This window comes from Podarcis bocagei, assembly GCF_964188305.1.
Source record: "Podarcis bocagei genome assembly, chromosome: 8".
In the NCBI taxonomy this organism is placed as follows: Eukaryota; Metazoa; Chordata; class Lepidosauria; order Squamata; family Lacertidae; genus Podarcis; species Podarcis bocagei.
The window spans coordinates 81,005,448-81,018,449 of NC_138133.1; the positions used below are offsets into that span (position 1 = coordinate 81,005,448).

Consider the following 13,002-nt stretch of genomic DNA (forward strand, 5'->3'; position numbering starts at 1 on the left):
ATCCTTCTTGCATTAAATAAGTTGGAGTTCTTGTTATTAAATATACCAAGAAAGAAGCACACCAAGAACTCAGGCCAAAGTTTCGATAGTCAGAGTGGTCCCTACTCACAAATCAATAGTCAAAATTGAATGGATCCGTCTTTGTTAAAATTGACTATTGATTTGCGAGTAGGGACCACTCCCACTATTGAAACTTTAGCCTGAGTTCTTGGTGTGCTTTTTTCTTGCATCCTTCTTCCAGGCTTCCCTTTAAGTTTAGGGCATCCGCATGGCCTAGAATCATAGAATCATAGAGTTGGAAGAGACCACAAGGGCCATCGAGTCCAACCCCCTGCCAAGCAGGAAACACCATCAGAGCACTCCTGACATATGGTTGTCAAGTCTCTGCTTAAAGACCTCCAAAGAAGGAGACTCCACCACACTCCTTGGCAGCAAATTCCACTGTCGAACAGCTCTTACTGCCAGGAAGTTCTTCCTAATGTTTAGGTGGAATCTTCTTTCTTGTAGTTTGGATCCATTGCTCCGTGTCCGCTTCTCTGGAGCAGCAGAAAACAACCTTTCTCCCTCCTCTATGTGACATCCTTTTATATATTTGAACATGGCTATCATATCACCCCTTAACCTCCTCTTCTCCAGGCTAAACATGCCCAGCTCCCTTAGCCATTCCTCATAAGGCATCGTTTCCAGGCCTTTGACCATTTTGGTTGCCCTCCTCTGGACACGTTCCAGTTTGTCAGTGTCCTTCTTGAACTGTGGTGCCCAGAACTGGACACAGTACTCCAGGTGAGAACAGCCTCTATGAGAACAGACTGTTCTTACTTTCTTAGATCTGCCCAGAATTTGGCAGATACTGAATTCAACGGGTCTTTCTCCCATGTGAGTGGGTTGTATAGAGTACCGCAGCCCACATACCGTGCAAAATATTATCAGAAGAGACTTTCTGTTCACTCACCCAACCCAATGTTTGGGAAGCGAGCTTTCCTGAGAAACAAATGGACTTTCTGCTAACCTAAGGAGCAGCTATAGGCCAGCCTCCCAGAGAAACCCCCATTATCCCTGATACCATCTGGGTTGGGAAGATTAGGAAAGGAGGGACTGCATAATAAAAGGAGGCAGGGAGTCTTTTCTGGAGTGGACAAAACAGATAAGGGAGTGGGGGACGAGTGCCGGCTCCTACCAGCGATGTTTGTGCATCACACCAAGGGATCTTATCCAGTGTCCTCCTCTGAAACTCAATGTTTATTTGCTCTGGGACCACAGATAGCTGGAGGGTGGGAGGATTGCGGTGTACTCGGGCAAACAGTTGGCTCATTTCAGTAAACAATGGGGCCCACAGAGGAAAATCGCCAGGCCTGGAATGGACCAACTAGCAAGGTCTGGTCGCTATGAGTACGGGAAAGATGAGATAGCTTTAGCTTGTGGGTTTCAGGCTCCTACTTGTCCCTGAAGCTCTCTACCATGAAGGAGTCCTTGTGTGGACCATAACATGAGATAAAGACATAAGACTTTGCTTCCCATGGGTGCCACCAATTTCCACTCCTAGTTCAGATCATCAGGCAGAGTTTTGTAGGAGTACGACACCACCTCCGGACAAGAATGGACACCTTCTCCTGCAAGAGGAAACTTATCACAAGACAAACGTCAGCACCAGTTCGCATACAACTGCATAAGAAGTTCATATGCTAGTTAATACATAGAGATTCAAATTTAGGAATACAGTCATACCTCAGGTTATAGATGCTTCAGGTTAAATCTTTTTAGGTTGCGTCCCGTGGTGACCCGGAAGTAAAGGAACGGGTTACTTCCGGGTTTCGCCGCTCACGCATGCGCAGACGCTCAGAATGGCGTCACGCGCATGCGCAGATGCGAATCATGACCCGTGCACGCGCAGACACAGGTTGCGTTCTGCTCATGATAAGAACGGGGCTCTGGAACGGATCCTGTTCGCATCCAGAGGTAGCACTGTAATTGCTATGATTTGATACCTTGCCAACGAAGGTCCGTATAGGTAAATCTATGGTTTTCCCAGTAGTGATGTATGGAAGTGAGAGCTGGACCATAAAGAAGGCTGATTGCCAAAGAATTGATGCTTTTGAATTATGGTGCTGGAGGAGACTCTTAAGAGTCCCATGGACTGCAAGAAGATCAAACCTCTCCATTCTGAAGGAAATCAGCCCTGAGAAGGACAGATCATGAAGCTGAGGCTCCAATACTTTGGCCACCTCATGAGAAGAGAAGACTCCCTGGAAAAGACCCTGATGTTGGGAAAGATTGAGGGCACAAGGAGAAGGGGACGACAGAGGACAAGATGGTTGGACAGTGTTCTCGAAGCTACCAGCATGAGTTTGACCAAACTGCGGGAGGCGGTGGAAGACAGGAGTGCCTGGCGTGCTCTGGTCCATGGGGTCACGAAGAGTCGAACACGACTAAATGACTAAACAACAACAACAAATCTCACTGTAGTGGGGAGTCAGTTATTAAGAACCGAAGAAGAGGCTGCATGGGGCTGGTTGGGCTCATCAACCTGGGAATGTAGCTCATCTAGGAGAATGAAAACTTTGACCCTAAACCTCCACTGCATTGTGGGAATATCTTCAGGAGCAGAAAAGGCTAAGGGGGAAACTCTACACAAATCCAGAGTTGAGTCCCTAAGATGGTTGAATGGTGCCTTGTGCGCCTTCTTCCTGCAACTCCTGCAGCCAAGCTAGAACTAAACATCTTGCTCGACCACATCAGAGAGGCCGAGAGGGGGCCTTGTCATCTGGGGAGCCCAGGGCCTCTAGACACATTGCCCAGGCTTGTGCCCATTGGTGCCGCTAAACAATGTGGTTTGACTTTGCCCCTGTAGGCACACTCCATTGTCTTTCGTAGAAGAGCCTGGTGGATCAGGCCAGGGGCCCAGCTCACCCAGCATCCTTTAGTCACAGTGAACCCGTGGGCAGCCCAAAAGCAGGATGCCACCACCCCAGTTTCTAGCAACTGGTATTCAGAATCATGTTGTATCCTAGAGTGGCCTACCCTGCTGAGATATGATGGCGCCCGGCACACTTCCCCTGGGCCGATGGACGCCTGTGCTGATAGGAAAAACTTGAACTGTTTAACCCTGTAAGTTCTTATTCTCCTCACATACCCACCTAGGGCCTTGCAGAGCCAGGCAGAGGCCCGGGTCAGGTAGATAATGTGACCCCCCTTTTTTTTACCCTGGGGATAACTGATAAATAAGTAAGTATATAAATAATTTTCACAAAAGTTATGCTGACAAATAATTTTATTTCAAGGCTTGAACAGTATCTGCATATAAAGACAAATCACAGGCCCCGCCCCGGACGCTGGGGAAGTTTTCTCTCGTGCTGCCAGCCATGGCCCCAGGGAATCCGCCCACCATCGCCGCCGCCTTTGCGCCTCCGCGTTCGCCCCAGTGCATCCCCTGTGATTGTGAATATGCTGAACAAGGCCCCCTTTGGAATCGGAGGCCCAGGCCAAGTGGCCCATATGCCACCCCCCCCCTCTGTCTGGGCCTGTACCCACCAGCGAGAGTCTTATCTTCTGTGAATTTGACAGAATTTGGAGCCAGGTGTGATTAGCCTGGAAAAAGAGGAGACTTGAGAAGAGATATCTCAAATATCTCAAGGGCTGTCACATGGAAGAGGGAACAAGCTTGTTTTCTCCTGCTCTCGGGGGTAGGACTCGAATCGATGGCTTCAAGCTGCAAGAAAGAAGATTCGGACTAAATATGGGGAAGAACTTTCTGACAGTGAGAGCTGTTTGACTGCGGAATGGGCTCCCTCGGGAAATGGCGGACTCTCCTTCCTTGGAGGTTTTTAAGCAGAGGTTGGGTGGCCATCTGTCATGGGTGCTTTAGTTGAGATTCCGGCATTGCAGGGGGCTGGACTAGATGACCCTAGGGGTCCCCTCCAACTTTCTATGATTCTATAGTTCTCGTTTGGCCTTCAGCCTGTCCCAGTTTGTTCTTACAATGCCAAGCTTGGGAGGCTGATGGTGGAGAGGACTAGGAGGGCACTCGGAGCGAGGAAGGGCGGGGGGCGATGTCCTCCCAGTTCAGTTAACGCTCGGAGGAAGTGGTTTGGCAGCCCCTGGTCGAGCGCCGATACCCCTTCTCAGAAATGAACATGCAATTCTCTAAAGATAGATTGCGCAAATCGAGACGCAAACCCACCAGGGCCCTCGGGAGCACACAGCTGCAATTCCCCAAGCATGGGGTTCCAGAAGGCCATTACAGAAATAAGATGGGGGGCGCGAAGAAGAAAATGCCCCCACCCCACCCGGCACTTTTACGCAGCTGCCTCGTGGACCTAACCAACCAACGCTCCACAGCCGAGCAGGTCTCTTATGCAAGTTTCTCTCGGGTTTCACATCCGCAGAACCCACTTTTTGTCCAGAGTGTGGCAGCTGCACACATCCTTTCACACACACACAGCCTGTGTAATCTCTTAACTGTAACCTCAAACTACGCCTCATTCTCCCGGACGCCGCAATGGCAATGAGGAGTCTGCTAAAAATTGGGCACCGTGAGAAGACTTCCCACTTTGGGGTCTTTGATGAAACAGGTGCAGAGAGAGAGAGAGAGAGAGAGAGAGAGAGAGAGAGAGAGAGAGAGAGAGAGGTGTGTTGTGGGTGGCATTGCAAGTGGCAAGGCAGCAAGCCTTATCTCTGTAATCCAGGTCGATTGAGCATATCACCTCCCGCACGTTCCCATAGTTTAGGGAAAACTGTCTAGTGTACAGATTTATGTATTATAAGAAGAGCTCTGGTGGATCAGGCTCACGGCCTGATAAGACCTTTGTGGTGCTATTTGAGTTCTTCTTTGGCGATCACTCATAGCCGAGTAAGATTGTCTTCCATGAGCACGGTCTTAACAGTGAGTCCGTAAGTGACTGTGGAGGCCGATTCTGGATCCACACATCCTTCCACAGTGGGGACATCTTTGTCGGCCCTTGTAGAAAGATAACTGCAGTGCCCAAGTAGGAGAAGTGGTCGACATTGCACCATTGAGTTGGAATTGTGGCGCTGCAAAGGGGTTGTTTTGTGCTTGTTGGGGCAGCACTTTGGTAATTGGGATGTTGAGCGATAGGCCAAGCTTTTCGTAAGCTTCTGCAAATATATTTAGGGTCATCCCCTGAGTGTGCACACACTATGTTGTCATCAGCATACTCAAGCTCTGTGACGGAAGTTACGGTAACCTTATTCTTTGCTTTCAGCCTGCTCAGCATATTTGCTTTCCAGCATCCTATTCTCACTGTGGCCAACCAGATGCCTGCCATTGTGGCCAGCAGCCTTCTATAGTCCTCTCCTCCATGAATTTGTCCAACCCTCCTCTACAGCCAGCTTGTTCTGGGAGAGCCCAGGGCCCTCCAACTCAGTCTCAGTTATTCAGCCCTCGCTGATCTAGAATATCTGAGGAATCGACAGAGGGCAGAATCCTGTACCAAGATCCGTGCACATGAGCAGCATAGGATCCAGCAGATCTCAGGCTGAGGCGGGAGATCCCTTCTCTTCATTTTTTATTCCCCACCCTTCTTGATTGGGTTGCCCCAACCACTCTGGGCAGCCTCCAACATACCGTATTTTTCGCTCCATAAGACTCAGTTTTTCTTCCTAAAAAGTAAGGGGAAATGTCTGTGCATCTTATGGAGCGAATGTGTGGTCCCTGGAGCCGAATTGCCCAGGGGCAAAAAGCAGATTGTGCTTTTTTTTTTTTAGAAAGAGGGAAGGGGGTGTTGAAACAAAGCCACTGAGCAGCTGATTGGCAAGTGATCAGGAGGGAGATAAGGGACGCGATAAAGGAGGCTGTCTGGGAGGGGGAAGGTAAAAGCCCATGGATCTTCAGGATTTTTGCGTTGGGTCACCCCAAATTCACCATCAGATCACATAGCATGTCCATGGCTATAGCCTGCACCAAATAAATCACGCATCCACTGTTTCCTGGGGCTGTAATGGCACAAAAATGTGGTTACAAAGCACGGATCCACATGGATCCACAGGATTTTTGCATTGGGCTACCCCAAACTCACCGTCAAATCACATGTCTGTGGCCACAGCATGAACCACAAAAATCATACATCCACTGTTTTGTTCAGAATTTTTTTTTTCTTGTTCTCCTCCTCTAAAAACTAGGTGCATCTAATGGTCAGGTGCGTCTTATGGGGCGAAAAATACGGTATATGAAAACACAAGAAAACATTTTAAAAAAAAACTTCCCCATACAGGGCTGACTTAAGATGTCTTCTAAAGGTTTGGTTGTTACTTATCTCCTTGGTTTGGGGTGTCGCATAACTCCTTACCCGCCAAGGTTTCTGCATTGAAAACAGGGGTGACCTAAGGGAAAGCAGGTCATTCCGGGATCAAATCAGAAACCGGGATGGCTTCTCTAAATCAGGGACTGTCCCTGGAAAATAGGGGCACTTGGAGTGTCTTTGGGTCAGGGTGCTTATGGAGGACTGGTGTATTCCTTGTGAAATTTATTTAATTGCTTCCTTGAGCGGCGTATTCTGAGTGCACTTGGATAGAATTATCTCTTGCAAACAAGCTTGCATTTTTCACATTTTGTATTAAAGGACAAGAAAAGGCGGCTTCTATCGCTCTGTTGGGGGGGGGGACAGGCCTACCCAGTTACGACGATCGTAGAACAGAGAGGAAGGAAGCTGTTCCATTTTCTTCTTTTCCTCCGTGTGCAAAACGGGAGCCTCTGGGGATTCCTGCCTAGCTGCAAATCCCACAGCTATTAATAAAGAGCCACGGTATTTGCATATGCACGGCCCCCACCTCAAAGCCTTGTGAGACCTTTTTTTTAAAAAAAAGAACGAGCAGGCTAGCCGACAACTCTACAGTGGTTCTTCATATCAATCTGGCACAGCACCCCGAAACACACTTTTTAGGTGCCATGCTCTCGTGCACGACCCCAGAAGACGTGTGTCCCAGTTTTTTGCCTCAGTGTGTTGCGGGTCATGTCCTATTTCCACCCGCTTTAAAACAATGTTCCATGTCAGGTTGCCATATTATGTGATCCTAAGCTGAACAGGAGGAGGAGACTCTTGAGAGTCCCATGGACTGCAAGAAGATCAAACCTATCCATTCTGAAGGAAATCAGCCCTGAGTGCTCACTGGAAGGACAGATCCTGAAGCTGAGGCTCCAATACTTTGGCCACCTCATGAGAGGAGAAGACTGCCTGGAAAAGACCCTGATGTTGGGAAAGATGGAGGGCACAAGGAGAAGGGGACGACAGAGGACGAGATGGTGGGACAGTGCTCTTGAAGCTACCAGCACGAGTTTGACCAAACTGCGGGAGGCAGTGGAAGACAGGAGTGCTTGGCGTGCTCTGGTCCATGGGGTCACGAAGAGTCGGACTAAACGACTAAACAACAACAATAACAAGCTGAACAGACTTAGGATCCAGCCCAAGTCCACCCTCTCTGGTCCCCTGTCCATGGAACGCTCCTTCTGAGGGACTTGTACTAGCATATTGAAACTGTCCCACAAACTCTAGCAGGTGCAGAATGCTGCAACGAGGCTCCTCACAGGGTCCCTGCCATGGGAGCATATTCACCCAGTGCTTTACCAGTTGCACTGGCTCCCAGTGGAGTATTGGGTCAGGTTTAAGGTGCTGGTCTTGACCTTTAAAGCCCTTTGTGGCTTAGGGCCCTCGTATTTACGGGACCGCCTCTCCTGGTATGCCCCGCAGAGGACCTTAAGGTCCATGAATAACCATAGTTTAGAGGCCCCGGGCCCTAAGGAAGTCAGATTATCCTCCACCAGGGCCAGGGCCTTCTCAGTGATGGCTCCGACCTGGTGGAATGCTCTGTCCCATGAGACCAGGGCCCTGCAGGATTTAACCTCCTTCCGTTGGGCCTGTAAGACAGAGCTATTCCACCTGGCTTTCAATTTGAACTTAGCCTGATCTTTTAGAATAGAATAGAATAGAATAGAATAGAATAGAATAGAATAGAATCATAGAGTTGGAAGAGACCACAAGGGCCATCGAGTCCAACCCCCTGCCAAGCAGGGGTCCCCTTCCTTCCCCCCTCCCCTTTTTATGAAGATTACCCACTCTGGGACCCCACCGCTAATTCTCCCCTGGCCTCCTCGCTGGCCCAAGTAGGACCAATTCAGCCAGCTAGCCCTGGGGATTATCTAATTGATTTTTGAATTTTATTATTATTCATGTTTTTATACTGTATTTTATGCTGCTTTTATAATAAAGTGTTTTCAATTTGTCATTAGCCGCCCTGAGCCCGGTTTTTGAATCGGGAAGGGCGGGGTATAAATAAAAAATTACTATTACTATTATTATTATTATTATTATTATTATTATTATTATTATTATTATTATTATTATTATATCTTTGGCTAACTTAATGCTGGCTAAGCCATAGATGTGCCTCACCTTTAGTTGCTCATCCCAGCAGATCGTGCCCCTTGCTCTTCAAAATTCTCAGTTCTCTGGTTTTCGTGATGTGGTCCTCCAACCAGTGCATAGACAGACGGATGTATTACGGAGCGAGGTTGTGCAAAACGCACATGTTAGTGTAAACAGCTAACAAAAAGGCCTTCCACTGCGGGAAAGTGCTTCCAAAAAATGTGCACATTTCTCAGAGCTGCATACCAAAAATGTTTCGGGAGAAATGCACAGCAACATGCTTATATGTATTTTCATGGTGGGGGGGGTCTAAAGGGTAAAAAAATCGCAAGATTCAGAGAACTGAATTTCGGGCCGGAAAAATGAGGAATCAGGGCAGGGGGGCTGAAAAATCGATGGGTTTGCGAAAAATTGGAAAAAAGAAATAATTCCAACAAAACAAGAATGGCAAGATAAATTACGGTATTTAGTTATGTTGCATTGGCAAGATTGACAGATGCGATCAGAGGTTATGGCAAACAAAAATTTCAGAAAGATTGGAAGAAATATAGCGATTGCCAGAAAAAGCAATGCCCGCAAATTACTACTTGGACTTGTTTTAATTAACTTTCGCTAATGGATTTATGGTTAGAATAAAATATTTAAATAGAAATATAGAGAATTAATAAGAAGATAAAAGGAAGCAGATTATTATGGTTGACAACAGACCCGCGTAGAGGATGAAGGAAGTCATCAAAGAAAATGGATCTGAGATTTGGTTAAAATATACCGCCCATTAGAGTATTTTTTAGGTATGCTTTTATTTTTGTCATGGCTCTTTTTAAAAATATTATTTCTTTTCTGTTTTTTCTATTTATTTTTCCATTTTTATTTGTCATATAATGTATGTCTGTGTGTTATGTTTGTTTGTCCGCACACAAAACAAAATAAAAATTGAAAAATAATTAAAAAGAAAAATCGACAGGTTTGGCCTATCCCTAATTTCTGAAGCTGGCGGTCCTTGGTGCAACCTCACACCAGTTGCCCGTGAATATTATGTGTAAGCTGCTGATTCAGGCTGGGGAGCAGGGAAGAAACGACACACCACAGCCTGTCTCGGTATTATGTACGTCCCTTTAAGCTAGCCTCGCATTCCTCCTTCGCCCGGCATTCCCACACTGGAATTGCGTTGTATAATTTAGTGAGAGGGGCACTCTCCTCTTCCTCCGGCACAACAAAGAGTTGGCCACACAGCAACAGAGGAAATGAGCAACATCTGTCCGGCTTCCTCTCTCTCTCTCTCTCTCTCTGGTAAGCATCACAAATGAACAGCTGTGTCTGGTATTTCGTCCAGCGCAGAAATCCATCATGCCGTAATTCTCTCTCCCCCCCTCCCCTTTTAACACACCCCTCAGCAAAGGCATCCGCGCTCAGGCCAGAAAGGTAATCTGAGTATTTTTATTTCCTCCAAAATACACTGGCTTTGTTGTTCGAGTTTCTCCTCAACAGGACTGGTGCGAATCGGGCTTTCCCTTCCTCCTCCCCTAAAAATTAGGAACCCTTTGTTCATATTAGGACCCCTTCATTCATATTCCGGGGTCGCTTCATTCATTTCTTCCCATCTGCTTCTTTTTATAAGGCACAAATTTGTAAGCCTTACTATTTTCTTTATACAAATTTTTATTAAATATGCATATCCCAGGGTGGTTGGCAACATATCTTCGCAAGATAAAAACACCCAAACACCAAAACCACCTTTTATAAAGCACAAATCTGTACGCCTTACTATTTTCTTTATACAATTTTTTATTAAATTTGTCTATCCCAGGGTAGTTCGCAACATAATGCTGCAAGATAAAAACACCAAAAAAAAATCACAACAAACACAAAATACGTAATTATAGTGTTTTTTTCATTTAAGGGTTTTATTGCTTTTAATTTGATCTTGCACTCAGTAGACTTTTTCCCCTGTTCTTCGTATTTCAGTGACAGCATAATATTCTTCAGGTTTTTGTTATTTATAACGTTTGTATACCGTCCTATAACCATAGATCTCAGGGTGGGTCACAACATACAATTACAATATGAAAAACGCAAAATATATAATAAGAATAGGAACAAGAACAAACCAATAACCCATCCCACGTCCATAATATGTCAAAGAACGTCTCTCTCCATATGAACCAATCCAGCCCCTAAGATCATCATTTAAAGGGGCATCGAATGTCGATCAACCCAAGGCCTGGCTGAAGAGGGACATTTTCGCCTGGAGCCTAGAGATATGCAATGAAGGAGCCAGGCGAACCTCCCTAGGGAAAGCATTCCACAGACGGGGAGCCACTGCAGAAAAGGCCCTTCCTCATGTTGCCACCCTCTGGACGTCTGGGGGAAGAGGGACAATAAGATGGGCCTTGGAAGATGATCTCAGGGTCCAGGCCAGTTCATATGGAGAGATAGATAGATAAGATAAAACTTTATTCTCATTAGCCAATGGCCATAGCAACAGTAAAACATTACAGTATACGCAGAAAAGGAAATTTGATATAAGAGCACAATTTAAAGTCCTGAATCAGCAGTCAGTTAGTGGCCCTTATTCTGATTGTCCCTGCTATGAACCAAGCAACCTTTGCTGTTGTAATGGGAATTGGGGTTCCTTGTGCGTAAACTGCAAACTGCTCCAAGCTAGCCGTGTAGCTAAAACTTTCCCCGGTTGACAGCCCTTGAAACACCTCTGTCTTAGTCACTGGCAGAATCCGTCAGTGGGAGGGACCTAAATTTGCGCCAACATAGGAGTTGTTTGACTCCAAGTCTCCTCCTAGATTCCCTGCGTGGAAGCCTTCTGCGCAGCGTGGGCGTGCCAAGCGGAGGTCCTGTGCTCTCTCCGCTGATTTCACTGGAAGAGTCTCTGAGCCTCCCCTCCGCCTTGCTCTCGGCTTCCCCTTTCTCCCTGGTGTCCCCTGGATTTCTTTCCCCCGTGGGAACCCTCTCTCTCTCCTTGCTAGTTCCCTCCCCTGCATCACTGGAGCGACTTTCCTCTCCTCTTCCCTCTGATGGCAGTTCCCTGACAGCTGTTATCTGCTCATTTTGATCTGATAGAAGACAGGACATCGTGGCAGTGGTTGAGCGCCCTGGGATGGTTAGTACGAGTGGGGTGATGATCTCGTCCCTCAGGTCTTTGTAGAGAGTACAAGACAGGAGGACGTGTGCCGCTGTTTCGGTGCTACCATCTCCACAGGGGCAAAGACGTTTCTCAGGCGGGATCTTCTGGAATCGGCCCGGCCCTCAAGTCCCGCAGATGGCAAAACATCCAGTCTTGCAAGTGTTAAAGCACGTCTGTATTTTGGGATGATAAGTTTGTGCAGATATGGGGCCAGAGAATCAAAATGGAGAGGTGGAAAATGAACACACCAAGGGCAGAACTTCCTTATAGTGGCCAGGTTGTTCTGGTACTCATATCTTTTAGACGTTGACCAATTAGACTGTTTACTTTAGTGGGGCCCATAGTGAGTAGGTGTTGTGGGGATAGGCCACAAAAGTGAAGTTTTTGATAGACAGTTTTAAGCCAGGCAGTTTTATGGAAGTCTTGAAGTACTAGGGATAGTAAACCGGGGGGGGGGTGAGTTTAGGAGGAGCCAAAAGTTAAGAGAGAGGTGGTCCTGGAGGTATTGCGGCCCCAAGTTGTTTAAGGTGCTTTTAGGTTTTAATAAGAACAAGAACAACAAGCCACAAACCAATAACCCAATCCTATACATGTTTAATTGGAAGTAAGGGTCGCTGATTTTCACTAGTTTCCCAAGGTCTTAGCCTGCCAGGAGAACCAAGAGGGAGCCAGTCTAAGAAATTCCACAACAGGGAATATGGAGAGAGCCTGTGTGGTGTAGTGGTGAGAAAGTTGGGCCAGGACCTGGAGGCCTGGGTTCAAATCCCCTCTCCGGTCCTTAAGCTCAGTGGGTGACCTTGGGCCCGTCACTGCCTCTCACCTTGTTGTGAGGATAAAATGGGGTGGGGAGGAAAATTGTACTCCTTGGAGTACAGGTGGGATATAAATTGGTCCGATGGGGCATTGGTCCTGAATATTTGAGTTATGACGTCGCGGCTGAAGTGCATTTAGGACTGTTCTGCAAATTGCAAATTTGGGTGTTTGCATCGGACTTTTGTGAGGTGGATCTGGAGCAGCAGGGAGGCTAGTCAGATGTTGGTAAGACTCCAGCTCCCATCAGCCCCCGCCAGCATGGCCAATGGCCAGGGACGATGGGAGTTGTAGTCCATCAACATTCGGCAGGGGGTCCCACAGGTTCCCTATGCTTGTCTTTGAAATGGTTTTGGAACGCAAAAAGATTTCTCCCCCCCCCCCAAATCACCCAGCATTCCAGATTTTTGATTCTTTCACGATGTTGCACTTTATCATCTAATGAATTAAACATCCTCAAGCCGGCTTGGAGAGATTTTGCTCGATGACTGAATGTGGATTCATCACATGGGGGAGACAAAACGTATCTGGTTTGTGCATCTTCTAAAGAACGCAAACAATCGTCGCGGTAATAAAATACACTTTGCTACCCACACAGACATTGATTGAATAATCACAGATGGAATTCATGGAGAGCTTGTTAAATTCAAAAAGATGTTGTGCTCCTACTTTTTCTAG

The 13,002-nt window shown here is 46.9% G+C and overlaps 1 long non-coding RNA gene across 2 annotated transcripts in view; it reads left to right on the top strand.

Annotated features, from left to right (window-relative positions):
• The first annotated feature begins 284 nt into the window (after positions 1-284).
• Positions 285-13,002, top strand: part of LOC308593205 — a 751,641-nt gene continuing 738,923 nt past the window's right edge. For both annotated transcript variants that reach the window (XR_014010845.1, XR_014010846.1), the window contains exon 1: positions 285-703. This is a non-coding gene — a long non-coding RNA (uncharacterized lncRNA). The remainder of the gene's footprint in view (positions 704-13,002) is intronic.